Genomic DNA, 26900 nt, shown 5'->3' on the forward strand with positions numbered 1-26900 from the left:
CATACTGTTCTCCATTCCTACCAACAGTGTAGGAGTGGAACCCCCTCATTTTATTCGTGCATTTATTATTTTTATTTATTTATTTTGCAGTACGCGGGCCTCTCACTGCTGCGGCCTCTCCCGTTGTGGAACACAGGCCCCGGACGCGCAGGCCCAGTGGCCATGGCTCATGGGCCCAGACTCTCCGCGGCACGCGGGATCCTCCCGGACCGGGGCACGAACCCGCGTCCCCTACATCGTCAGGCGGACGCTCAACCACTGCACCACCAGGGAAGCCCATTCGTGCATTTATTAAGCAACTTCTGCATGGATTGCTCTTTGCTGGGGCTCTTTGAGAGGACCTTGGAATTAGGAGAAATCCCCAAACTAGAGTCATGGCAAAGGGGTGAGAGACTTCCCAGCTGCTGACCTGGCAGCCAAGCCTGGTCCTGGGCAACACTGAGAAGTAATTGACATCTGTGTCACTTTGCTGGCCTGGTAGCCTTTTGGGTTATCATTTCTGCATCTCTTCCATCTGCTTTTCTCAAGTGTGTTTTCCAAAGTGAGTTCATCACATGAATCATATTAGGGTGTGAGTGGCCTGTTTAAGCCGTCTTTGTATCTTAAAGGAAGACCAAAAAAAACTCAGAGGGAGGAATCATCAGGCCCTGCGAAAAGGGAGGGTGGGGTGAAGTGGGAAGTTATTTGGAAGCAGTGGTGCCTTCCTGGGCATCCCTGTGGTCACCCTGATTCAGGGCCCATCTGGTCTCCTTTTCCCAAGGCCAGCTTGCCTGTGCTGACTGCTATACCATCTGGAAGAGAAAGTCAGGGAAACAGCTTCAGTTGCTTGCTCTCCTAGTTTTAGGCTAACGTGGAGGCCACAGCAGCCTCAGCAGAGGCAGCACTGATAGTGGTCGTTGGTGGTGGCAGGGGTGTCATTAGTAACACTAATGAATCATGGCTGGGCCTGGCTCTCTTCTCTGACTCAGCCTGAAACTTCTTTCTGTTAACAGGAAGCCAGTAACCAGTGAAGTCAAAAGCTTGTATGAAACCCTCTGGATTGGAAACCACTGGGTGTTTTTTAAGCTTCTATTTCTAAAACAAGAAGGGAAACCATCAGATAGAAGCTTCCCTGTCTCCTTTGATGCAGAGGGACTAGGTTGGTTGAGGGTTGATTGTGAGCCAAGGCTCTTGTTTCTTATGAAACGAAAAAATTGTCCAGGAGTTTACAAAAACAGGAAGCTGGCAATGAAAGCTATGGGAATTATGTAAATCAAACAGTCGCTTTGGAATGCAGGTGGCATTCTGCCTGTGGGAAAGACTGGAGAGTGAGGCAGGATGGGAACAGCCAGGTTATCAAGCCACCGGTACAGCACAGGGGAGGAAACTGTGAGGCAGAGGGCAATATATGGGGGTGTGGGCCATCACTGCCCTGGCATTATCAGCCCAAGGCAGCGCTGGAACGGTGGGGCAGCAAGGGCAGCAGGGAACGGGGACTCTCTAGGTCTAGTATGAGAAGGTGACGATGCTTACATTGCTCCAGGAGAGATGTCCATCTTCCCGTGGATGTAAGGGATGGAGCCTCGTGAGTGCTGGAGGCCCCTTACTGTGCACAGGCTCCAGAAAGTCCTAGCACACTGGCAGCTGCCAAGGGGCCTGGGAACCCGAGCTGTGATGGATGCTCCCAGCAGGAAGGGACCTGGGAGGACCATGATTTAGATCAGTGATTCACACCCTTGGGCAGTGAAGACACTTTGTTATAGCTTGTTGTTTGGGGGTGTATTCCTTTCCCTACCCTTGGGCAGTGAAGACACTTTGTTATAGCTTGTTGTTTGGGGGTGTATTCTTTTCCCTACCCTTTAAAATATTCTTGGTTTAAGTAACATTTAAGTAAATTAGAATTAACTTTGTCTTAGATTTAAAAATTTTTTAAATTCCTGTTATTTGAAACTTCTAAGACAACTGGACAGCCTCCTGAGGCATCACAATATTAGGATCTGGACCCTCAGCTGTACACTGTACGCCCGTAAGGGCAGAGGAAAGCCCTTTGGTACTCATCAGAGGGGTTGCCGTAGGAGTATCTTTGCTTGCTTACCCCTCCCCACTCCTGGCAAGGTTGACATCTGGGGTGACTTGATAAAATGTCCTTTTCCCAGACTCATTACTAATCACATTTTCTTCCTTCTAATCTCTCTTCCCTGCAGTCTATCATTCATCCTGCCATCAGAGTTAATTTCCTTAAACAGAGTCTATCGTGCCACCTCCCCTCCTCAACAATCTTCAGTGGGGTCTCCCCACTGCCTACATGAACTCCAATCCCTTAGCATAGGACAAGGAACCTATGCCTCTCATGATTTAACCCTCTAATACCTTTCAAGTTTCAATGTCTTTTACATCCCTCCATGCCTCCCCCCAAATTCTTGCTATACATGATTTCAGGTCATCTCTTGAACATCAAGAAATGAAAAGCTAGGCTCAACAATTTCCCCAAGGACCCAATTTTTTTCGGTCTGATTCTCACGGTCCCAAGACGATTGCCAGCAACTCTTGGGCTTTGCGCTTCTTTGTTCATGTCTCTAAAGAAAGACAGAACGTCTTTGCCCCAGCATTCCTAACCCATCTTCAATCTGATTAGACTTGTTTATGTCATCTGTTTACTCCTGCACCAAACCCCGTGGTAGTGAGATGTGCTGCTACGAGGTTCCTCCTTACATCAGAAGTTTCCCCCAGCACTGAATGGACACCTAAATGGACATGGGGACTGTCGGGAAGAAGGAAGAAGGGCTAGGAAACGGCGGGCCTTGTTCAGGATGGTTTGCCAGAGTGGGTCCTCCTTTGGGGTACCACTTGTGGGCAGAATCCAAAGGGGTGCTGAGTACAGCGCCCTGATCGAGGCTCTTGTCTCCCCGGAGTCCTCGCCCATGAGGGAATCGAGTCATTTTACTGGCTCGATGAAATGGAAATTAGAATCCCAAGTGAATATCTGCAGAGATAAAATAAGCGGTGAGACTGGGGCCAGAAATTACCTATGAGAAAGCAGCTGGGCAGCGGAGGGCCTCTCCTTGTAGAAACTCCATGTGGATGATGTAGCGGGAAGAGAAGAGGGGCATCATTGGAAGCAGAAAGCCCAGGTCTCCTGAAAGGTGGCAGCAGTGCAGCAGGAGTTGAGAGCCTCTGATGTGGAGGCTCACTCCTTCCTTCATAGCTAAGCCCACATTGCCTGCTTCAGAGACCCCTGGCTTGGGAGAGCAGAGGGCAAAACCTTTGCCCCGGTGAAGGTGACCTTACACTAGCCAGCCCTGGGGAGGTGGATGGCTGTACCGCCAAGAAGCGTTAGGGGGAGGGCCAGGATGCGGACCAGGTGGATGGAGTCTAGAAATTACCGAGCACCCCCTGCCTGTAGTCCCTCTGAGTTCTGCATAAACAATCAGTTGAGAAAGAGTGTCCCCTTTTCATAGTCTTTACCACTGGGTGTTTTCAGAAGCAATTTAAACACTGGCAAACCTAAAGGAAAGCTTTTATCCCCTCTCGAACCACTGAAAGGAAGCAGTGGAGAAAAGGGAACCCTCTTGCACTGTTGGTGGGAATGTAAATTGATACAGCCATTGTGGAGATCAGTATGGAGGTTCCTTAAAAAACTACAAATAGAACTACCATATGACCCAGCAGTCCCACTTCTGGGCATATACCCTGAGAAAACCATAATTCAAAAAGAGTCATGTACCAAAATGTTCATTGCAGCTCTATTTACAATAGCCCAGAGATGGAAACAACCTAAGTGTCCATCATCGGATGAATGGATAAAGAAGATGGGGCACATATATACAATGGAATATTACTCAGCCATAAAAAGAAATGAAATTGAGCTATTTGTAATGAGGTGGATAGACCTAGAGTCTGTCATACAGAGTGAAGTAAGTCAGAAAGAGAAAGACAAGTACCGTATGCTAACACATATATATGGAATTTAAGAAAAAAAATAATGTCATGAAGAACCTAGGGGTAAGACAGGAATAAAGACAGAGACCTACTAGAGAATGGACTTGAGGATATGGGGAGGGGGAAGGGTAAGCTGGGACAAAGTGAGAGAGTGGCATGGACATATATACACTACCAAACATAAGGTAGATAGCTAGTGGGAAGAAGCCGCACAGCACGGGGAGATCAGCTCAGTGCTTTGTGACCACCTAGAGGGATGGGATAGGGAGGGTGGGAGGGAGGGAGATGCAAGAGGGAGGAGATATGGGAACATATGTATATGTATAACTGATTCACTTTGTTATAAAGCAGAAACTAACACACCATTGTAAAGCAATTATACTCCAATAAAGATGTAAAAAAAAGCAAAAACAAACAAAAAAACCATATGAATGGTGAGGAACAGAGCCAGAGAGATAGAAAAGGTGGAGGGGAGGGTGAGATGGATGATGAAAATGTGTGAGTTGCCAGGTAGAGTGGTGGGGGGCAAAGGAAGGGGGGGTAGGGCCTGGGGAGGGAGAGGAGGCGGGGCGGGAAGGAAGCCAGGTGCCAGCCTCGGGAGGAAGAGGAACAGCATCTGTTCTAAAACACACGGCTCCCTCCCGGGGAGAGAACCTGGTCCCGGAAACCTGGGAGACTTCTGCAAGGGTGAAATCACCACCCTTTTGGGAGGAGGATAGGAGAACGGTCTTTATTTTGCCCAAAGCCAGTACACTATTTAGGCCACGACGTAGTACCTTTTGTGTAAAACTTCACGTTGTATAGTTAAAATTCCTATTTGTTAAGCAGGGTATGAGACACGGGCCTCACACTTGTTTGAAAGCCAGGCGGGCAGCACATTTAGTGGCCTCTTTCTCCCGTGTTAGTCTTTTGGCCCGGAATTCCTCTGTCTTTTCCTCCCTGGCTTTTCCTCATTCCCTTTGTCTCTGTCTCGCTCCCCCTTTTCATTTCCTTCCTCCTGGCATGGGCGAAGCCCCGGGGTTCCCTGCAGAGTGAAGGCCATGCTGCCTGCAGCCCCTGGGTCTCCAGGTGGTGAAATTGACAGCCCGGGCCTCCCAGCCCCCAAAGCAGCACAGGCGGCGGCCCAGGGGAGGCCTGTGCTCGGGGCTGTCCAGACCCAGCCGCAGCCCGGCGCCTCCTCGGTGCCCGCCCACCGCACAGGGGCGGGGCCCCCCCCTCCTAATCTTATCCTCGCACAGCCCTGCCACGGCTGTTGCACACTGGAGCCTGGTATTTAATAAGTGGAGGGGAGTGCGGTCCTCCCACGAGGAGAGACGAGCAGGAGAGTCCCTATTGAAAACACAGCTGTTGCAGGGGAGATAGACAGGAAAACCGACCCAGCCCCTCTCTCTGGCAGAGGCAGCGGCAGCGGCAGCGGCAGCGGAGGGAGTGCCAACTCCTGTGAAATAACAGGCCCGGCCCAGAGGCACAAATGCGGGGCCCTGGCGGCCGCCAGACAACCGGCTACCGGGAGGGCGGGGCGCGGGGAAGCCGGAGACCCCTGGGTCGTGGGAAGGCAAACAGGCGCTCCCTTCTTCGAGAGGAGTCCCATTTTACACCTGGTCACGGGAAGGAGGAAGGGGACTCGGCGGCCTGTCCTGGCTGGGGGAGGGGATATCAGGGAGTAGGTGCCACCAAACCTGGTTTGGTTCTAACGGAGTGAACTTAAGTTACTTCCTTTCTTTGAGATTCACTTCCTTCACCTGAAAAATGGCAGTAATACTTGCCCTGCTTACCAAATGGGCTGTTCTGAGGACCACGTGGTTGAATGATGCCTCCCAAGGTTAGATCTGGGTTCAGACCCTACTGTTGCCACATGTTAGCTGACCTTGGCGTCTGTTTTCTCATCTGGGGAGGACGATAATAGAACCTAACTCACAGGGTCCTGTTGAGGCTGGAATGAGCTTAGGACAGTGCCTGCTTTATTATAAGTTGCTCAATAAATGTTACTTCTTGTCATCACCAAGTGGGATGATTTTGTGTAAGCATTTTGTAAACCCTGGTGTGTTCTTTAAAGATGTGAGAAATTATTCTTTTTTGGGTTTTTTTGTAAATTTATTTATTTTTGGCAGCGTTGGGTCTTTGTTGCTGGGCGTGGGCTTTCTCTAGTTGTGACGAGCGGGGGCTACTCTTCGTTGAGGTGCCCAGGCTTCTTTTTCATTGCGGTGGCTTCTCTTTCTTGCCGAGCTTGGGCTCTAGAGCACAGGCTCAGTAGTTGTGGCTTGCGGGCTGTAGAACGCAGGCTCAGTAGTCGTGGTGCACCGGCTTAGTTGCTCCATGGCGTGTGGGATCTTCCCGGACCAGGGCTTGAACCCGTGTCCCCTGTACTGGCAGGTGGATTCTCAACCACTGCGCCACCATGCAAGTCCGACATTATTCTTATATGTCAGGCCAGCTGAAATTCTTGGTTCCAAGCAGCATTTTGTAAAGGGATTCCCTTTCTAGTTTCCTTTCCCCCTAAGAAAATTTCCCTTTCTTCCTGTGGTCCTTTGGTGCCTTCAGTGGGAGGCTTTTCCTGTGATTTACTCATTCTGCTTCCTCTGCCAGTCCAAATCCCATTTTTTCCTCTAGGGCCCAGCTCAACTCCTCCAAGAAGCCTTGTGTCACTAGCCTAACTCCACTTTAATCTACCTCCGAGTTCACCCAAGACTCTGTTGTATCTAAGTCATATCTATAGATTCAGATTGCTTGAGTTCAGAGCCTATATATGAGCTCTGTGACCTTGGGTAAGCAACTGAACCTTGCTAAGCCTCAGTTTCCTCATCTGGAAAATGGGGAATAACAGTAACTACTTCATTGGGTTGTTAAGCAGATTCAATGAGACCTTATTCCTGAAGTCAGCACCATGCTCGGCACATTGTAAGTGCTCAGTCGAGGTTCGTTATGACTTTTATGTTGCTAGGTGCTTAATGTGAACATTTTGTCTTCCTGTCTTGAGTGTAAGCTCTTTAAAAGCAGGCATGTCTTCTGTTTTCTCATCATATCATGAATTGTGGTGTACGTGTGTTGGGTAATCAATAAATACCTTGAATATATTTTCTCCCCATTTTGGTTGACTCGTCTGTAAATTTGCAGATTGACAATGATGGCATATTGCTTCTCTGGCATATTGCTTTTACAGGGAAAAGAAACACCTGTATGCAGCACGGTGTACTGCATTATCTCATTTAATGTACAGGTTATCTCATTTAACTCTTACAGGAAGATCAAATCCCTAGGGCAGTTATAATTATCCCCATTTTACCAACAAGAGAACTGGGGCCCAAAGAGATTAAGTTAACCAAGATTACACAGCTGCCAGGATTGGGAATCCAGTGCAGGCCTGTTTGAATCTAAGGTCTTATTTCATTTTATTTTTACTGTTTGTGCCTTCTAGTCACACTGTCTTTGCAGAACAGATTCTGAACTTTAATTTCATTTACTGGGTATATTGACACAATACGAACTCTTGGTGTTCGACAAAATTGAACTGTCAACTGATGACAAAAAAAATCTGCGGGTGCAAAGTATAATACTTTGAATATGTCAGAGCTTTAACTGAAAGTAGTACTTTGATCCCTGTGACCTATTGCACTAAAAGTTTGGTTATATCTCTTGAAGCGCTTGGCTTGAATTAGGCTTAGTCTTGTTTGCCACTTGGAAAATACACCCTCTCTCCCGCCCCCAGTCGGCAAGATGTTGGTGCCCGAGGTCTAGAGAAGTTTGGTTATTTTTAGGAATCTTGGTTCATAGAATTTTGATTTATTATGATCCTTTGGGAATGAAGCTTTTGGGATGAGTGAATCTCTTGGGAATAAAATTCCTTTGTGACAAAGGCAGCTGGATGTTAAACACAGCCACAAACTCAGCAGTGAAGTGGTGTTGGTGTGAGTCCCCAGGACAGGGGCTGCATTCCCATCTTGTGCACACACAGCCACTCCTCTTTGTCCCAGAACAGTGGAATGTGAAACACTCTGGGCAGAGTTCTGAACGGAGCACATTCCGTTTTGACTGTCTTTGCTCCTTCCCCTTCAGGCTTGGCCTCTGTTCTGCCAGGCATCAGGGTTCTGCCCTGTAACACCCTCCTCCCTCCTCCTGGCTCCAGTAGTAAGGGATCTGTTGGCAGTCATGGACTCCGCTGCTCGGTGGACTGAGTTTCAGTGTGCGTGTCACTCCCGGGGGCATTTGCACGGGGGAGGATGGATGAGAATGGGGTTTGCCCCATCCCTACTTCTAAGGCCTCCCTTGAAGTTAAACCTGATTTAGCCCTTTTCGGGGAACAATGTGAGATCAGAAGGGGAGCAACAAGTCGCCATGTCCAGCAGCCAACCTTGGGAAATGGAATTAGTCATTTTTACATTAGACCTTTTTCTGTACTGGAATTTTGCATGGATTTAGCCATCAGACTATGCCCAGCATTGGACTAGGGAGAAAATGATCACGTTTTAATCTACCCCCAAAATAGGCATGTATGAGGCCAGGTGTTAGCGTTAAGACACAGAATTTGGGTCCAAACAGATTGGGTTCAAATCTTCAGTCTATTACTTAATAGCACTGTGACCCTGGGCAGGCTAAGTATCCTCTCTGTGCCTCAGTTTTCTCGTCAGTAAATGAAGTTAATAATAGCACCTGTCTTCTGGGTTTATTACAAGCATTAAATTAAATGAATATTTTAAAAGCGATTAAAATAGTGCCTGGAATATAATAAATTCTCTATAAATGTTTGTCAAATGCATATATTTGGTGTTTCTCTGATGTAATACACCCCCATGATGCTAGATACTGCAGCCTGATTTGTCAACTAGGGCCCATTGTTGAACCAAAAGCCTTTGAGTATAACACGGTCTGAACTTCAAACTCACCCCCATCCCTGCTCTTTTATCAAAGGGTGTCTGCAAAAGCAGCTACCTGGTATCTTGCTTCCCAGTTGGATTCTTGTTGAACTGCGGGAACCTCATAGGCTTATCAGTACGAGAGACCAATTTAAATTTATACCTTGAGTCGAGACTTCTTCAACCGGTTATATAGACATTCGCATTTAGAGGTGTTTGCTATGTACATGCACTGTGGAGATATGAAGTTGAACAAGGCCTGGTCCCTGATGGACCAGAAATGCTGTTGATCGTCCGTGTACACGTTTGATGCCTGTGCACGAGGGGTTAAGCATTTCTGCACATCCTGGACAGCTCTTCATTGTTTTGTAGCCTTTTCTCTCTGCAAGCAAAGTCCATTTCCCTGAATATCAGGAGCAGGCCATCTGCTGTACCCGAGTAACAAATGAGAGGTATTTCCACTTTAGCCCCAATTTTCTGTTATATGTAAGCATTGTGAGACTCCAGGCCTGAAATGTGTTTGGTGATGGGGAGTCTTAAAAAATAGAAGCTAGATGGTTTGACATGAAACCTATCCTTCCCATTTACCACCAAACACAAGCTTTTCCCTCCTTTCCAATTCTCTATGTTTCTTTTTAGACAGTGGTCTTTAAAGCCAGATGTGGCCTCTTCAAACTCCCAAGGTGGCACAGGCTCAGACTTGGGAGAGTTGTAAATGCTTTTGGCATTTGAAGGAGCAGGCTTTCCCAGCAAATACCAGTATTCAAACTAGCACAGTTGGATTTTATATTGTATTTGTGTCTGTCCTAATTGGAATTCCTGGGATGTGATTTTCAAGTTAATGGGCAGTGACTTGGCTTGCACTCTGTAGAATGGGGCCACAGGCCATGAGTGATACTCTCAGCAGGAGCTCTTTATGATAAAATATTGCTATAGTTTTCTGACTGATCTCGCTTCCAGTTCCTCCCTGCTCTAATCTCTCGAACACATCTTGGCCAGTTTGGTTTTCCTAGGCATAGCTCTGATCAAATTGCTGTCCTTCTCATATAACTTCCATGACTCCCCATTACTTACAGTATCAAATATACAACTATCCCTTTAATTCAACATTTTAAAATACAGTTTAACTCTACCTTCCAGCTTCTCTCATTAATTTTATATCTATATATGTTCTCTTATGCTGGTGAGACCTTATTGACTTTATTTATTAAACACTTATTATACTAAATGTGAGGTACAGTGTTAGACCCGGGGGTTCAGACATAAATACAATAAGATTTTTTTTTTGAAAGGAAAGGTTTTTTTTGAAAATTAAAAAAAATTTTTTTGGCTACACCGTGTGGCTTTTGGGATCTTAGTTCCCCGACCAGGGATTGAACCCCAGCCCCCAGCAGTGAAAGCGCCAAGTACCAACTACTGGACCACCAGAGAATTCAATACAATAAGATTTTTATCATAAAGCAACTTACAGTTTAGTAGTGGAACTAGGCATCTGAGCAAAGACTGGTGGTAAAATGTGTCAGATAATAAACGGGAAGAGTGCCCTTAGTTACTGCTGGGCAAATGTTATGGTAAGTAAAACCCCCATCACTGCTGGTTTATTGGCCATGGGTGTTCCTCTCAGTTCCCTCTATCTGTTCTGGTTCCATGCTTCCCCCACGGCATGTATCATCACCCAGCCCTGGAGACCCAGCACCCTTCTCCCTGACTCCAGGGCCCTGCCACAGTTCAGGCTCTTGCCATCTCCCCCCAGACTCCTGTTATCATCTCCCAGGTCGTCTCCCTGCACCCAAGCAACTGGCAGAGTGGTCTTTCTGCAAACCCCCCATCTGATCGTGTTCCTCCTCCAGGGGAGAATCCTCCACGGCTCTCTCTTGGTCACAAGGGGACTCTAAAGCTGTGCATGTGAGGTGCCCAAGTGATGAGGCAGGTGCTCAGGCTCTGGGCGCCTCTGGGCGCCTTGGGGCTTCCCTCACCCAGGAGTCTCAGTGCCGGAGTCATGGTAGTGCCTAAGCCTGGCCTTCCCAGGGCAGCATCCGGGCCTGAGGAGCATCCTGAGGCCTCGTTACATGCGCAGAGCTTCAGTGAACTGTGCCAGTGTCTCCCGGGGCAAATCCAGGAAGCCGTGGCCACTCTCCCTGGGGCAGGAGACCTGAGAAGGCAGTGGTGTCTGCAGTTTGGAACTCCACTGGCTTTTTGCGGCTTGGCCACCCCCTTCCTCCTGCCTTGCTTAAACTTGATCACTGAACCCTGCATTCCTCCCTCTTGACCAGTACATGGATGAAGTGTCTGGATGCTCCACGGGGAATTCTCCGCAGGGGCTCTGCTTCTGGGAAGGGGGAGCAGAGGCAGGCAAGGCTGGAGGGCTCAGTGGGAGCCAGGTGCTACCTGCCCCAGACTGTAGATTCCATCCTCCACTGGTGGGGAGGCATCAGGTTTTCAGTGGGGGCCCAACATGGTCAGATTTGTGCTTCAGAACTATTGCAGTCCCAGCCTGGAGCCACCGAGGCCAGTCAGGAGGCTAAGAACTGAGGCAATTGAGACGGTAAGGGCCAGAACCTTATAGTGTCCTGGCCAATGCCTTGCCCTTGGTGCTGTGGGATCAGGTAGGCAGGAAAGAGGAACGCGTAAGAGGTGATGGGTTCCAGGATCAACACTGAGAGATGTTTCCTATGGCTCCAAAGGGGATTCTGGAGCCAGTGATCTCTGTACTGGCTCTGCTCAGACCAGACCTCCCCTGGCAGTGGAGGCCTGAGGCTGAGGGCTTACCCTGTTCCTGCCACGCCCAGTCTGCCAAGAGAAGGGGAAATGGGAAAGGAGGTGAGCTGCCTCATTCCACCCTAAGCCCAGCGCTTAAAAAAGCCTGGCTGGACGTGTAAAATAAAAGCCAGAGGATGTGGTTTGGGTTGTCCCTGAAAAAGATCTCTATTTATGTGGAAGGATATTTTCAGATGAGGCTTAATGTGAAGAAAGGGAGGCTGCCCTCTCTGTAAGGGCTGTTCCTTTAAGGTGCAGTGCATTAGACTCTATCAGGAAGAGAACGGGAGCGGCCGCTGCTGTAGCCCGTTCATCTTTATCAGGGATACCATCACAGCCGGGGTGAGGCCAGAGGGCTGCTTGTCAAGTTTCTAAATCTCTAGACTCAATGCAGTGTGCATCTCAGAGTGTGATGTTAGACAAGACACTTCATTTTCCCCAGACTCTCTTTAACCATCTGTAAAATACTCCTCCATCTTTTAGGAGGTGACAGGAGGTGCCATTAATTTGTGTTTGTGAAGTGCTCAGAGGTCCCCAGATGAAAGCTGCTGTGTAAATAGCTGAATTTTTTCCACCAGGATTGAACCTGTGGTTTCACAGTCAAACTCAGATGTGATTGCTAAGTGGGTAGACTGGTTTTCATGATTTCATATTCTGATCCTTGGAGGACTTTTATTCCCTTCCAGTTTCTTTCCTTCTTCTTTAAAAATATTATCTAGGAAAATTCTTTAAAAATATGGAGCCACACAGATATCATGAACAGCCACGCACCCACCAACCAAATGAACAATTATTGACATTTTTATAATTAACAATTTTTATTAGCATTTAAAACTATTTTTATCTAACAACACACCATGAGTTATTTGTGGGTTTCAAACCTTGATTGTTTTTAAAAGAAAAGAAATAAAACATTTGTATATTTCCCATCTCACTCATTGACCTTCCTCTAAGTCCCGAGGTGACCCTGTCATGGATATGCACCCTCATGGATATGCGAGTGTGTGCCTGTGTGCACCAGCGTTGGTGGCTGTAGTCCCCCCAACCCCTTGTGTGACAGAATCAAGCCATAGAGGATGTGAGTGCAGAGCATGGAGTTTGGAGTTAGGCGGCCAGGGATTGAGACCTGCCTCTTCCACTTCTGGCCTGTGTCCTTTGGCCTTTCTGAGCCTCAGTTTCCCCATCTGTAACCTGGGCAATGATTAATTCACAGCATTGTTAACATGGGGGATAATGGTAAATGGCTGGCAATAAATGGTGACTAATATTATTTAGCCATTTATGTTTTTATCTTTTTTTTTTCCTAGATGGAAAACCTTTGAGAGCCTGACCCTTGCCCCTAGTCTGTATTAAATACCCTTTGTATTATTTACAGTGCCTCCTAGCTCCGTGTAGAACCGTATTAATTTCTTGAAGAGATGATTCTTCAAGGCACACAGGGGCTGGCACGACAGCAATTGTGTTCTTGGGACACCCAGGTGACACTGGGGCTGCCTAACTGAGGACATTCACCAGGTTCTGCTGTCGTCTCAAATCACACAGCAGTTCACTATAGTGGTGAGGGATGGAGATGCAGAGCTACCCCACTGCACTCGATTTTCTTAACAGTCATGGATTTTACGTCGTTGATGTTTCAGATGCCTTTTTCCAAGACTGTGCCCTCATTCCACTGTTAAATGCTCATTTTGCAGTGATTTTTCCTGCCCACCATGGTTGGGATGTCTGTTTCTGGCAGAACATGGGATACACAAGACACAGGACACAGGGAACACAGGACACAGGGGAACACAGGACACAGACACAGGCAGGAAGGGGACAGCAGGGGGCACCAAACCTGCACAGTTCTGCTGGGAGATGGAGCCTGGTTGAGCGACAGGGCCTCCAGCTTACGTTCTTATTAGTCTGTTTGCTTGTCTTCTCTTTCCCGGGATTTGGCCATTTCTTTCTATAATAGATTCCACAGCAGAACAGCAGAGAATGTTCTTTGTTAAAAGAACAAATAAACCACCCCTTCCCCTCTTCTGGAAAAAGAAGCAAAAAGCTGCCCAGCGATATTAGGAATTCCCGGGAGGGTCCTGTGAGGGTCTTGGGCTCAGAGATCAGGGGCCCTGCCTCCAAGCCACAGAAGCTGTCACCACAAAGAGCCATGTCATTCATCATCCTTTGATTTGCATTTTTTTCATCTTAAATCGAGAGCCAGAGTTCCTTGGGTCCAAGTGCTATGGACTGAATGTTTGTGTTCTCAAAATTTGTGCGTTGAACTGCAACCCCCAATATGATGGTATTAGGAGATGGGGCCTTTGGGAGGTGATTAGGTCATGAGGGTGGAGCCCTCATGAATGGAATTAGTGCCCATATAAAAGAGGCTCCAGCCCTTTCCACCATGTGAGGACTCAGCCAGAAGAACCTGGAAGCCCTCACCAGTTACTGGATCTGCTGGCACCTTGGTTTTGGAGGTCCCAGCCTCTAGAACTGTAAGAAATAAATGTTTGTTGTTTAAGCCACTCAGTCTGTGGTATTTTTCTTATAGCAGCCTGAATGGACTATAAGACATGGGTAAAACCTGAGCTGAACTATACATGTCTAAGTCCTATTATTTGCTATAAAAGCTTTACAGTATTTGAGTTTATCTGTATGAGATAAGGATGGTCAGAGTTTCAGACCTGGGCACTGGATAGAGGTTATCTGGTCCAGTGTTTCCGAATCTACAGTCATTTCCATCCCACCGCTCAATTTTTGACATGTGAATCTGCGCTCCAGCTAAATTATTTGCTTAGTGTTCTGACACCCACTCATAGAAAACGTACATGAATTGAGTTTAAAAGAAAACCATGACCATAAATAGAAAGTTAATATTCCTCAAATACATGTTAAGATAAAGAATTAACATTAAAACAAAAGCACCCAGTACATAGCCTTTGTTCTGCATGCGTGGAATTGGTGTGAATTGCCCCAAATCTCTGTGAGTTGCGGAGCTGAATTTAGCTGGGTCTGTTTCCTCTTTGGCACGTGGCCATGGCGGAAACAGTCTGGTTAAACCGGTAGGTCTTATGCTTCGGGATGGTCTTTGACAAAGTTGTGAACATGGCAGTGCCTAGCTTCCCTTCTTAACAATTTTCCTTCTGTTGCTGAGTATGAAAGCCAAAGAAGTCCTCGGGAAGTACAGGGGGATTTGGATGGGGATCTAGGCTAGCTCTGGGTTGTATCTCTTAGAGCAGCGGCTTCCAAGACGTTTTGAATGCCCACTGTTGGCAGTGAAATGTGTTGAGTATGCACTCCCAGCAGATGTATACTCATTTACTTGTAATTTTATACATGCATTACAGTACCAATACATTATGCATAAAGATTCAGAGAAGACATACTAAAGATAATGTAAACAGTATTTTAAAATGCTTTGTTAATTGCAACAGTTTCTCTACAGTCATTCGCTAATATCTCGGGCCCCATTTACGCTTAAGATTGGGTTCATTACCAACAGTAAATGTAAAGCTACATTTCAAATCGTCTTCTGGGTAACTTAAAAACTTTCTGGCTGACCTGTGAGATCTGACTATACTGTCGTTGTTTTCCCTTGTAATGTGGCTGACTAACAATGTGTCAGGGCTGCCTTTTTCTTGGTGTTCGTTTTTCTTGGTCTTGCACTGTTACTTCAATCCATGTTTTCTTTTTAGAAAAAAAATGTAAGCCTTTTGCCCCTTTTTTGCAATGGTTAGTTTAGTTAAAAATTGGATCCGCTCTGTAATTCCACTGACCTAGGCTCATCTGGAGTAGGTCATGTGGTGCTGAAAGAGAACCTAGAAACGAAGTTGCCACTGTCCGCCAATGTCCACACATCCCCAAGATCCCTAGAGAACCTCAGTGATGTGTGATCATCACTGAGGAGTGGACTGAGGGAAGGTGTGAAAGTCGTTGCTTATGGTGAATATTAATGAATCTTATTTTTGTATTCAATTATATAGAGATAAATATATGGAAAGGTTAATATTTTCTTCCTTCACCCTCTGGATCATCTTTTGCAACCCACAAAATCTAGAGATCACAAGCGTACATATATAATCCAGGCGCTTTGGCTTAGCACATGAAGCCCTTCACAGTGTAGCCTCAGTTTATATTCACCTACAAACCCTACCATTTGGCCCCATCTGTGGTTTTTACACGAGACCGTGAACTTTGAGGACGGGCGTGGCATCCTATTCATCCTTGTATTTTCAGAGCCCAGCTCAAGACCACAGACCACAGACGGCAAATTCTTAGATCTCAAAGCAAATGTGCTTCCGTGAAGAGTCATGGGCTTCTGGCCTTTTGGGCTGGGCCTGCGTGAACCCTCTGCACCTCCCCAGACAGTGCGGCCTGGCCCTTCTGGGAGAGGTCTCCACAGACTTCTCCAGGTGCCTGGGCCCTGGCGCTGGCCTGCCCGGCAGGAGCCGATGGGCCATTTGGCACCTGTGGACAGAACAGCGCTGAACAGATGGGGCAGCCTACAAACTCTGCAGCACATTTTCTTACCCTCTGCTATCCTGGCATCATCCCCACTAGATGATCTGTCCCCAGGCAGCACTAGGGAGACACCCTCTCTCCTTTGAGGCCTTCCTGGGCCCCCTAGGGGTGTTTTAGGAGACAGAGGTAGAAAGCCTGATGGCCCCACCCACTCCCGCCAGCCGGGCTTCTATTTTAGGGCCTGGGAAGTGAGGCGCTATTTTTAGAGTGGGGTGGGGCAGATTTCACCTGGATCCTGGAGATGGGGCATCCCATGTATTGTGGTGGGCAAATATGAGAGTTCTGGCTATGGGATATATTTGGGTTTTGTGTGTTCATCCCAGTCTCCTGTGTTCCCTGCTTCCCAGCCCTGATCCTCTCAGCACTTCTGATCTGATGGAGGCTGACGGGCTGAGGGTGACCCCTATGCACCCTGAAGACCTGGGTTCCTGTGGAGCTGAACAGACCTCAGAGGGAGGCTTGTTCTCAGGGCATATTAGCCTGTGAAGTGTGCAGAAATGACAGGCCGTGAACATATTTATCTGAGTTGTCCTGTAAACCAAGATGCATAAACTCACACTACACACAGTGTTTTTGTCAGGCTGGGGCGGGGCTTGTCTCAGCCTCACAAGGGTTGAAGTACCTCCGTGGATAGGCATTTGGTACCTCAGCATCTAGGGCATTTCTCTCTGAGGAGAAATGTGTTCTTGTTTTTCTTTTTCGGAGCATATCTGAGGAGAGTTGCTGGAATGTCATTACTGGCAACCCAGTGAAGATGTTATGACTCTGCTGGACCCTAGGGATGATGGGTCCATTTGGAAGGGGCTAAGGAATCTGGACCACACCTGGGGCCAAACTCTAGGAAGTCAGCAGGATGATGGTTCCCTGTTGTAATTTGTAGACTGGAGAGGGTGTCCATTTGTAATGTTTGGAGGCCTGAGGTTTGGCCATGAATCCACAGACCCTCCGGGGAGGCTGCAATAGCAGAGCCGGCCCTCACCAAAGGGGGCCACAGACTCTAGTGCTTCAGGAATCTCATATGTTTGTACTTTATGATGTTCTACAGCTTTTTAAGCGCTTTTGGATGCATTATTACTGCAATAAACATTTATTGAGTGCAAAACACTGGGGATGCAAGACAGACTTGGTACCTGCCCTCAGAGCTGTCCTTTTTCATTCAGTCACTGCAATAACTGTGACACAGGCAGGGCAGAAGGACTGGCCTCGTTTTACCGTGAGGAAATGGAGGTTTGGAGACACAAGCAGCCTGCGCAGGGCCAGAAGCCAGCCTTTGGGTTCCAAATTCAGTCCTCTCTAGGCTTTCCACATTGATGTCTCTTGAGATCCAGATGTGGCAGATCTGGGTCTAATCGCTCCATGTCACCAGATATGACTTGTGTATGACCTTGGTAAGTTATTTTAACCCTTTCAGCCTCAGTTCCATCATTTATTTACTTACTTATTTATTTATTTTGGCTGCGTCAGGTCTTAGTTGTGGCACGCGGGGTCTTCGTTGAGGCATGAGGGACCTTTCGTTACGGTGCCGGCTCTTCATCATGGCATGCGAACTTCGACCCGCGGACTTCTCTCTAGTTGTGGTGTGTGCGTTTTCTCTCTCTAGTTGTGGCGCGCGGGCTCCAGGGCGTGCGGGCTCTGTAGCTTGTGGTACACGAGCTCAGTAGTTGTGGTGCGCAGGCTTAGTTGCCCCGCGGCATGGGGGATCTTATTTCCCCGACCAGGGATCGAACCCGTGTCCCCTGCATTGGAAGGCGGATTCTTTACCACTGGACGACCAGGGAGGCCTCAGTTCCATCATTTATAAAAGGAGTTAATGATAATACCTACCCCCTCGGGTTGTTTTGCAGATGAGATAAGGTTTGTAACGCTTTAGCTTAGCAGTTGAATACCGTAAGCACTTCATAAATGGTAGTTATTACTATGATTATTATTGGACGACTTGCTGACTCCGGATTTGGAGATACCAGAGATGAGCTCAGGAGGCTTTATAGCTGTAATGCATATATTGAATACTATACCATTAAACAAGTTTCCAATGTTCAACACCCACTTCAGTGAAACCCTTCAAAACTTGTAGGATGTGCCCATTTACTAAAGCGGATGCCTTACTTTGTTGACTGCGGTTTATTTGAGGAAGGCAAAGCAGTCTTCTTATTAGTATTAGTGTTATTATTGATTATGACAATGATGATAACAGCTATACTACTACTAATGGGTGTTACTATTATTATTAGTTTCCCTAGGTATCACCCATACCTCCCAGGGCAGGAGAACACTGCAATTCATAAGGACCAGGTTGGGTTTATCTAATGTTTTATTCAGGGTCTTTGACTCTGAATTTATATCACCCATGGGGCATCTTTATTCTCTGATAGGAAGAGAGCCTCTCTTTACTCCTGTCCTGCAAAAAAAAAACCCTGTGACGCAGACGACAAACCCTAGGAAGGTAAGGTTAACAACAAAAAAATTGAGGAGCCCTAGTGCAGGATTCAGGATGGGGAAACAGGTTCTTAATAACCAAGGATTCTCACTAAGAAGAAAAGTTATCAAATGAACACCCCAAAGACAGGTATTCTTCGTTGGGTGTGCTCAGTTTGAGGCAGGTACAGAAAGAATAAGATCGGGATGTAAATATTAAAGCTGTACTTTAAGAGAGCCAAGGATTGTTAGGAGACCCATTAGCACCTTTGTATGGGGGCTGGCCAATTAGGGGACTGACACCTGCCAGGGAAAGAGCAGGGCATCTGTTACCTGCTTGGCCAGGGGGTCCGGGAGGGGCTAGGTCTCCTTGCAGCCCACACGGTTCACTCCCATCGAATTGTCTCGCTCTTTTCCTTTGGCGCTCTAGCCATGGGCCCTCGCTGCAGGAACCGTGATTTCGAACAACATAATCCATGGGCTGATCCCGGCTGGCAAATTCTATTTTTGTAAAGATACATAACACAAAGTAGAAAGAGGAATATGCTGGGTTACATGCAGAATCCAAAAAAAAATTTTTTTTTGAACCTCTTATTGTCCTTTATGCCCTTCTCTTCATTCCTTCCCCAATTTTCCTTCTTTCAGACTCTAGGTGTTTAGTTTGGTTGCATTTGAGTATAAGTTTTCTCAGGGGGGTAGAGAATGTGGGACTTGGGGTGTACGTGGATAGGCCAGGACTTCGGTTTCTTTCGCTGGTTTTGTGCTGCCTTGATTTTAAGGCTTAGATCAGGGTTAAGTTGGAAGTACATTTAATCTGTAAAGCATCTCCTCCAGACGAAGGGGTTCAAGTTTTTCCAGAACCATTTAATTTCAGCCATAATTTTTGTCCACATAAACCATCCATTGCTGAATTGTTCTTGTGTCTTGGTCTTGCCAATGCAAGGGCCTATTTTTGGGGTGTGAAGCAATTGTTTGCTTCTGCTGTGCTAGTTCATTGCAATGAATGTGAGCTACAGTTCTGTTTGTTTGTTTAGTTTTAATTCTGTGTTGGTTCCATGCTAACCCGAGAAGGTCAACAGAGAGGAGGCATCACTTGCTTGTCACTCTAGTTCCAAGAATAGTGGGTCTCAACCCTGGCTGCACATCAGAATCCTCTGGGAGCTTTAGAAAACACCTGTGCCCGGGACTTCCCTTCAAAGGTGCTTATTTAATTGGCCTGGAATGGGCTCAGGCTTTGACCCATTCCCAGCTGGTTCTGATGCGCTGTAACAGTTAAGAACCACTGCAAAATCACACCATTTTCAGACCGTTCTCCAAGACTCAGCTCAGGCTGGCTTCCCCTGAGAAGCTTTCTCGGACACCCTCTCCCCACAAACCTCAGCTCAGAGCTTTTCCTCTCTGCTCCCAAAGGTACCCAGTCTCTGTGTGTCTTGTTCCTGGTGCTTGTCTCCCTTCTGTTATAATTTATTTATTAGTCTGTCTTCTTTAAGGGCTTTCTAAGATCAGATACCACATATTTTAAAATCTTGGGCTTCCCTGGTGGCGCAGTGGTTGAGAGTCCGCCTGCTGATGCAGGGGACACGGGTTCGTGTCCCGGTCCGGGAAGATCGCACATGCCGCGGAGCGGCTGGGCCCGTGAGCCATGGCCGCTGAGCCTGCGCGTCCGGAGCCTGTGCTCCGCAACGGGAGAGGCCACAACAGTGAGAGGCCCACATACCGCAAAAAAAAAAAAAAAAAAATCTTTGAGCCCCCTGCACTAAGTACATTTCTGGGAAGGTTTGCACCAAATAAATATTCTTTGGGTGAGTGAATGAATGAAACTGTTAGGAAGGCTGTTGCCCCAGAATCATACCCCTGCCCTTCCCTTGAATAGAAACCAATTACGCTTATGTAAGTTTCAGGAGGAAGCTTCAAAGAGAAAAAAATCAAGAACTAGTTAGAACCAGTTAGGCCCAAGATGGCAGAAGATTTAATTTCCAGTAGACCTTGAGCCTCACTTATATGTTCATTGTGACATATTAGCATGGTATGACGCACCCACCAGCACCATGACAGTTGAGGGTTGCCAGGACAACAATTGGAAAAGCCCATACAAGGACTGAAAAGGAGAGTTGCATCAGTTCCAGGTCTAAACCACACCCCTGTTCTTGGATAACTCATGAATATTCCCCCCACACACCCTTCCCTTTTACTGCGATCCTCCTATATATTTGATGTCTCCGCCTGAATTGGGTTGAGAAGTTGTGATTTGTGAACAAGTTTCCTGCTTCTCCATTTTTATGGCCATTGAATAAAGCTCGTGCTGTTCCAGTCTCAGCATCCGTTTTGTTATTGGCTAGGCGAATCCGATTGGAAAAAGAACCTCCATCTCTGCCCAGGGGACTCTGGCGCGGGTCCAGTCAACCAATTCGGTAACAGGACTACACACAGATTGACCAGGAAGTCACTGCAGTCAATTTGTAAGTCAAGTTGTCCCGCAGTTGTACCCTTTGATCTATACTGACCATGTCTTTTTTTAGGACTCTTCTCAGCATAAGCCTGAAGTCTTAAGTACATCGTAGAGATATCTAGTCCTGGAGTCTTCTGATCAGAGTTTAGAAGCATGAGCTTGTTTGAGACTCTGGAAAGATCAGAGGAGAATGCTGGTGTCTTGAGCTGCTCACCACAGAGCCTTTGAGACATTCATCCACTTCCTTGGGTGTTCTGAGGAATCAAGCTATTCCTAGGTCCTGCATGGAACACGTGTTAATGATACATGCGACCTTCCTTGCCATGATACATGCAACACATCTCAGGAGTTCTCTGAAATGAAACCCCAAACTAGAAGCCTGCTCTGATAGCCCAGGAGAGATCCTGGAATTGAAAGGGGTGCAAATGAATAGAGCATATGCCAAATTACTTAGAATACTAAGCTCTTCTCCAAAGGAACCTAGTTTTCAGTAGGAAAACTACCAGGGTAACTTGCTTAAGAATCTGTGTTGAGTTTGCAGGGTTATTCCAGGTGTAATTTCCAAAAAGCCTTCCTAGAATGAGCCGCTCAAAAGTAAACTGCATGCATGCAGGGACTTTGTTCTGCTCATCTCTGTATCTCCAGGGCATATGACGATGCTCAGTCTGTAGGAGACACTCAGTACATTAAACTAATAGACGAGTGGATGAATATGAAGTTCTTTTAGCTCCATCTCAGACCCGTGCTGCGATAAGCAGAGCTCTGTGCTGGGAAAGAGGACGACAGAAATTTACAGACACTTTCATTTCTGGCAACAGATCTGGTTTTACCCCAGTTGAGGCTGAGAAACTTGTGGACAAACTGAATGAATGGTCACCATCATTCCTCATCACCCTTAAATAAAACTCCAAACAGAAGAGATGATATTAGTGCCTGAAGTTTCCCCAAAGTCGATTTCTGGGGAGAAGTGAGCCAGAACACTTGCTGGTTTTCCAGCCTTTGTGTATTACATCCTGCCCAGCAGTGAGCATCCTTCCTATTGAGCGACTAGGGCACAAATACACAGCCTTGGCCTTCTCCACCCAGACTTAGCTCAGGATTCAGGCTGGTTATTGCTTTTTCTGTAGTCTGCTGTTTAGGTCATATTTACCTTAAGATTTAGCTTTACTGGAAAAGATGGAGCAGGACCAAGGTCAGTTTCTGCCATTGAAAAGAGGCCGTGGAGACAGTTAATTAAAATCTAGAGCTGCACTGTCCAGTATGGTTGCCGCTAGCCAGCATGCGGCTATTGAAATTGAAATTAATTCAAACTAAATACCACTAAAATTCAGTTTCTCAATCATACTAGACCACATTTCAAGTGCTCATATGACTCAAGTAGTCACACACAGCTAGTGACTACCATATTGGACAGTACAGAGTAGAATGTTTCCATCACTGTAGAGAGTTCTGTTGGATAGTGTGCTAGTCTAGAGTAACCAGAGACCAAGGCTGGGAACCCAGCTGATGGGCAGGAAGCTTGCTCCCCAGGGTGACTCAACAACAGCTGCACTTCTGTTGCATCTCTTCTAGCACTGTTTACTATTATTATTTTTTCCGAATGCTACTCAAAGATTCACCGTGGCTAGGAAACGAAGGAAACAATTTCTCTGTTTCTACACTTGTTAACACAGAGACAGCCTTGTAAAAGGGTGTAAAAGGGCATCCTGACTGGTTAAGAGATATTAGGTTGAACCATATGAAATCCCTTTTTTGTAGGTCAGAAAGGGCTAAGTATCATCCAACCTAATTCAAGGGAAAGGGAAAGAGTGGTAGAGAAATGGGGAGGAAGAGCATCCGTGGCTTGTGTTCCTTTCTTAGTCCTCTGTTTGTATACTATGGGTTGGCGATAATACAGATAGATTTTTTGTTTGTTTTTTGTTTTTTTGCGGTACTCGGGCCTCTCACTGCTGTGGCCTCTCCCGTTGCGGAGCACAGGCTCCGGACGTGCAGGCTCAGCGGCCATGGCTCACGGGCCCAGCCGCTCCGCGGCACGTGGGATCTTCCTGGACCGGGGCACGAACCCGTGTCCCCTGCATCGGCCGGCGGACTCTCAACCACTGCGCCACCAGGGAAGCCCAATACAGATAGGTTTAACTCAACAATGGATGGTTGACTGAATGCCTGCCTCTTCCTTGCCTGCCACTGCTGCATAAAGAGAGGGTTATATGTGTTTGTGGCAAATAGTCATGGAAGAGTTAGGAAGTACATAGCTGTGAGAAACAGAAAACCTGGCTTCGTACATACTGTTTTCCTCACAAGCAGCCTGGATGTGGTAGTTCTAGAGCTGGGTGAGTAGTTCCATGACACCAAGGGCTCTGAATTGACATGTCTGCTTATTCTCTTGGCCTTCCCCTCATGGTTCACAAGATGGCTGCAGCAGCTCCAGGCATCACATCCTCATGTAATGATGTCCAGAGGCAGGAACTGAGAGCGGGCTCAGGGGTGGGCAGGACAGCAAGTGAGCTCGCTGCATGGACCTCTCTTCCTTTAAGGGAGAAAAATCTTTCCCAGAGCCACACCTCCCCAGCAGATTTTCTCTCTGTCTTATCGACCAGAGTTTGTTATGACTCTACTCATTAAATAATCTGGAAAAAGGAAATGTGTTTATTAATCTTAGTTTAAACGTGGCCTGAAACTGGGCATATTTCCAAGCAAACAAAATGGAGATGTCATCAGCCAGGAAGAAGGACTAGGGGAAACGGACTCTGGGTAGGCAAGTCATACTGTTTGCCCCAAGTTATTAAGATGCTTTCAGTTGGTAAATGACTTTTGAGAATATCTCTTGTTTTCACCTGCCTGACATCCACTGGGCCTCCTCAGTGATGCATACTGGTTCTCCTCTGGGTGTGGAGGGAGGGGGAAGGGACTCTTCCAGAATTCCATGGGTGGGAACATGATCTGAGGCTCAATTTCAGGACTTCTGTTTGAACTATTAGGAAGAGACACGTTCTCCTTACCCTGGGAGTCTGCGAAGATAGCATGCCAGTTAAAGCTGTTGGTGGCTATTTTGCCTGCCTGCCTGAACACATGAATGATACACATGCTAATACAACGAATGACACGTTATTACTTTGGTTTTTTTCTTTTTTTTTTTTTGGCTGCGCCATGCGCCTTGTGGGATCTTAGTTCCCCGACCAGGGATTGAACCGGCACCCTTGGCAATGAAAGCATGGAGTCCTAACCACTGCACCACCAGAAAATTCCCATGAATGACACACAATGCTAACACAGAGGAAAGTAAAATGGAATGATAGGAGAAACTTGGTCTAAATGAAATTGCTTTACCCCTGTTTGCAGCTATGACAGACCGGGAGTCTGTCAGTCACATGACCTGATAAATCTGCCCCCTCCTTTTTTTCACATAAGCTGGTTTGAATTGTGAATGATTCCTCATAGTTACCAGTACCTAGCAGTGAAGTCTTACAAGTGATAGACTTTAAAATGTACCATCTAAGGCCAGTGAGGGTTTGTCTATCCCTGGCTGAGAAGTTAGCTGGTTTAGTTATGCTAACAAGGCAGCTAGTTAAATTGTTGCCCGTTCTCTCGTGGGACTCAGAGCGTGTGCCATTTGAAACTGAATTTTTTTTTTTTTTTAGTGTATATATTAAAAAAATTTTTTTTTACATCTTTATTGGAGTATAATTGCTTTACAATGGTGTGTTAGTTTCTGCTTTATAACAAAGTGAATCAGTTATACATATACATATGTTCCCACATCTCTTCCCTCTTGCGTCTCCCTCCCTCCCACCCTCCCTATCCCACTCCTCCAGGTGGTCACAAAGCACCGAGCTGATATCCCTGTGCCATGCGGCTGCTTCCCACTAGCTATCTATTTTACATTTGGTAGTGTATATATGTCCATGCCACTCTCTCGCTTTGTCACAGCTTACCCTTCCCCCTCCCCATATCCTCAAGTCCATTCTCTAGTAGGTCTGTGTCTTTATTCCTGTCTTACCCCTATGTTCTTCATGACATTTTTTTTTCCTTAGATTCCATATATATGTGTTAGCATATGGTATTTGTTTTTCTCTTTCTGACTTACTTCACTCTGTATGACAGACTCTAGGTCTATCCACCTCATTCCAAATAGCTCAATTTCGTTTCTTTTTATGGCTGAGTAATATTCCATTGTATATATGTGCCACATCTTTATCCATTCATCCGATGATGGACACTTAGGTTGTTTCCATCTTCTGGCTATTGTAAATAGAGGTGCAATGAACATTTTGGTAATTGACTCTTTTTGAATTATGGTTTTCTCAGGGTATATGCCCAGTAGTGGGATTGCTGGGTTATATGGTAGTTCTATTTGTAGTTTTTTAAGGAACCTCCATACTGATCTCCATAGTGCCTGTACCAATTCACATTCCCACCAGCAGTGCAAGAGTGTTCCCTTTTCTCCACACCCTCTCCAGAACTTTTCAGGCTGTAGAATGTGTTGGCTGCTTCTTAAAGTTCTCAGTGAGCTTTTATGAGAAAGAGACAAGCTTCTCTCAAAGTTGGTCCAAGTAGAAGTAGAAAAAGAAGAAAAATATGTGTGATGAAAGAGGCCTTTTCTGCCTTTCATAGCTGAGAGTCAGGTAAAAGTATACCTTGCAGGATTGGAAGAGGTGAGTTCTCTGTCTTATGATGACGTTTGTTCCAGCAAAAGCAGGAACACTAGAAACAGAACAGAAGATAAGGCTAAAACCAGGAAGGAGCCTGAGCTGGATTGCCATTCATGCTCATGGTCATCAGAAGACATCATGGCAGAGTGAAAGCACAAGCCACAGGATGGGAGAAGATATTACAGCACATACAACTGACAACGCACCCATATCTGGAACTCCTATAAGCAAACAAGAGATGATCCAATAGAAAAGTGGGCAGGATTGATCAATAGACATTTCACAAAAGGGGATATCCAAATAAACATGGGGAAATGCCGAACCTCACTTGTCATGAGAGAAATGCAAGGAAAACAGCTAGGGGATTCCAGTATAGATTCTACCAGAACAGCTAAAATAAAAAAGACAGATCATACCCGTGTTGTTGAACTGTTGGAGCCCTCAGACACTTCTGGTAGAAATGTAAATAGGTGCTTTGGAAAAGTGAGGTATTATCCATTAAAATTGAATGTGTGCATATCTTATTACCAAGCAATTCCACTCCTAGATATATGAGTGCATATGTACCAAAAGACACAACAATATTACAACAGTCCCAAATTGGAAAACCCTAAACGCCCATCAACAGCAAATGGGTAAATAATTGCAATGAACACTATACTCCAATGAACATGAACAAACTATTGCTATAGTCACTAGCAGGACTAAATCTGGCAGATATAATTTTGAGTGAAGAAGCTTGACATAAAAGAACACATCCTTAGGGTTCCATTTATGTAAGCTTCAAAAGCAAGCAAGAACAATGTATGGGGTTAGAAATGAAGTGAGGACTTCCCTGGTGGCGCAGTGGTTAAGAATGCGCCTGCCAATGCAGGGGACACGGGTTTAAGCCCTGGTCCAGGGAGATCCCAGGTGCCACGGAGCAACTAAACCCATGCGCTACAACTACGAAGCCTGCGCTCTAGAGTCCGCGAGCCACAACTTCTGAGCCTGCGTGCTACAACTACTGAAGCCCATGTGCCTAGAGCCCGTGCCCCGCAACAAGAGAAGCCACCGCAATGAGAAGCCTGCGCACCGCAACAAAGAGTACCCACGGCTCGCTGCAACTGAAGAAAGCCCGCGTGCAGCAACGAAACCCCAACGCAGCCAAAAGTAAATAAATAAATAAAAATAAATAAAAAAGAAATGAGGTGAATGGAGACCCTGGGGAGAAGGAGAGGGGGTCTGTCTGGGCTTTCGAGGGTCTTGATGTTGTCCTATTTCTTGACCTGGCACTGGTTACACTGGTGCGCTCACTTTGTGATAATTCATGTGTGATTTCAATACTTCTGTCAATAACACAAAACAAATCTTCTAACCATA

The 26900-nt window shown here is 46.4% G+C and overlaps 1 long non-coding RNA gene across 1 annotated transcript in view; it reads left to right on the forward strand.

Moving 5' to 3' along the window:
• The window catches only part of LOC149750424 (uncharacterized), an 83105-nt gene extending 56416 nt beyond the window's left edge, over positions 1-26689 (forward strand). The window contains exon 4 of the long non-coding RNA XR_016394611.1: positions 91-26689. This is a non-coding gene — a long non-coding RNA (uncharacterized LOC149750424). The remainder of the gene's footprint in view (positions 1-90) is intronic.
• The last annotated feature ends 211 nt before the right edge of the window (positions 26690-26900 follow it).

The sequence above is a fragment of the Delphinapterus leucas genome, chromosome 1 (assembly GCF_059928025.1).
Source record: "Delphinapterus leucas isolate spDelLeu-1000000601 "Yukka" chromosome 1, BTC_Dleu_Yukka2, whole genome shotgun sequence".
NCBI lineage: Eukaryota > Metazoa > Chordata > Mammalia > Artiodactyla > Monodontidae > Delphinapterus > Delphinapterus leucas.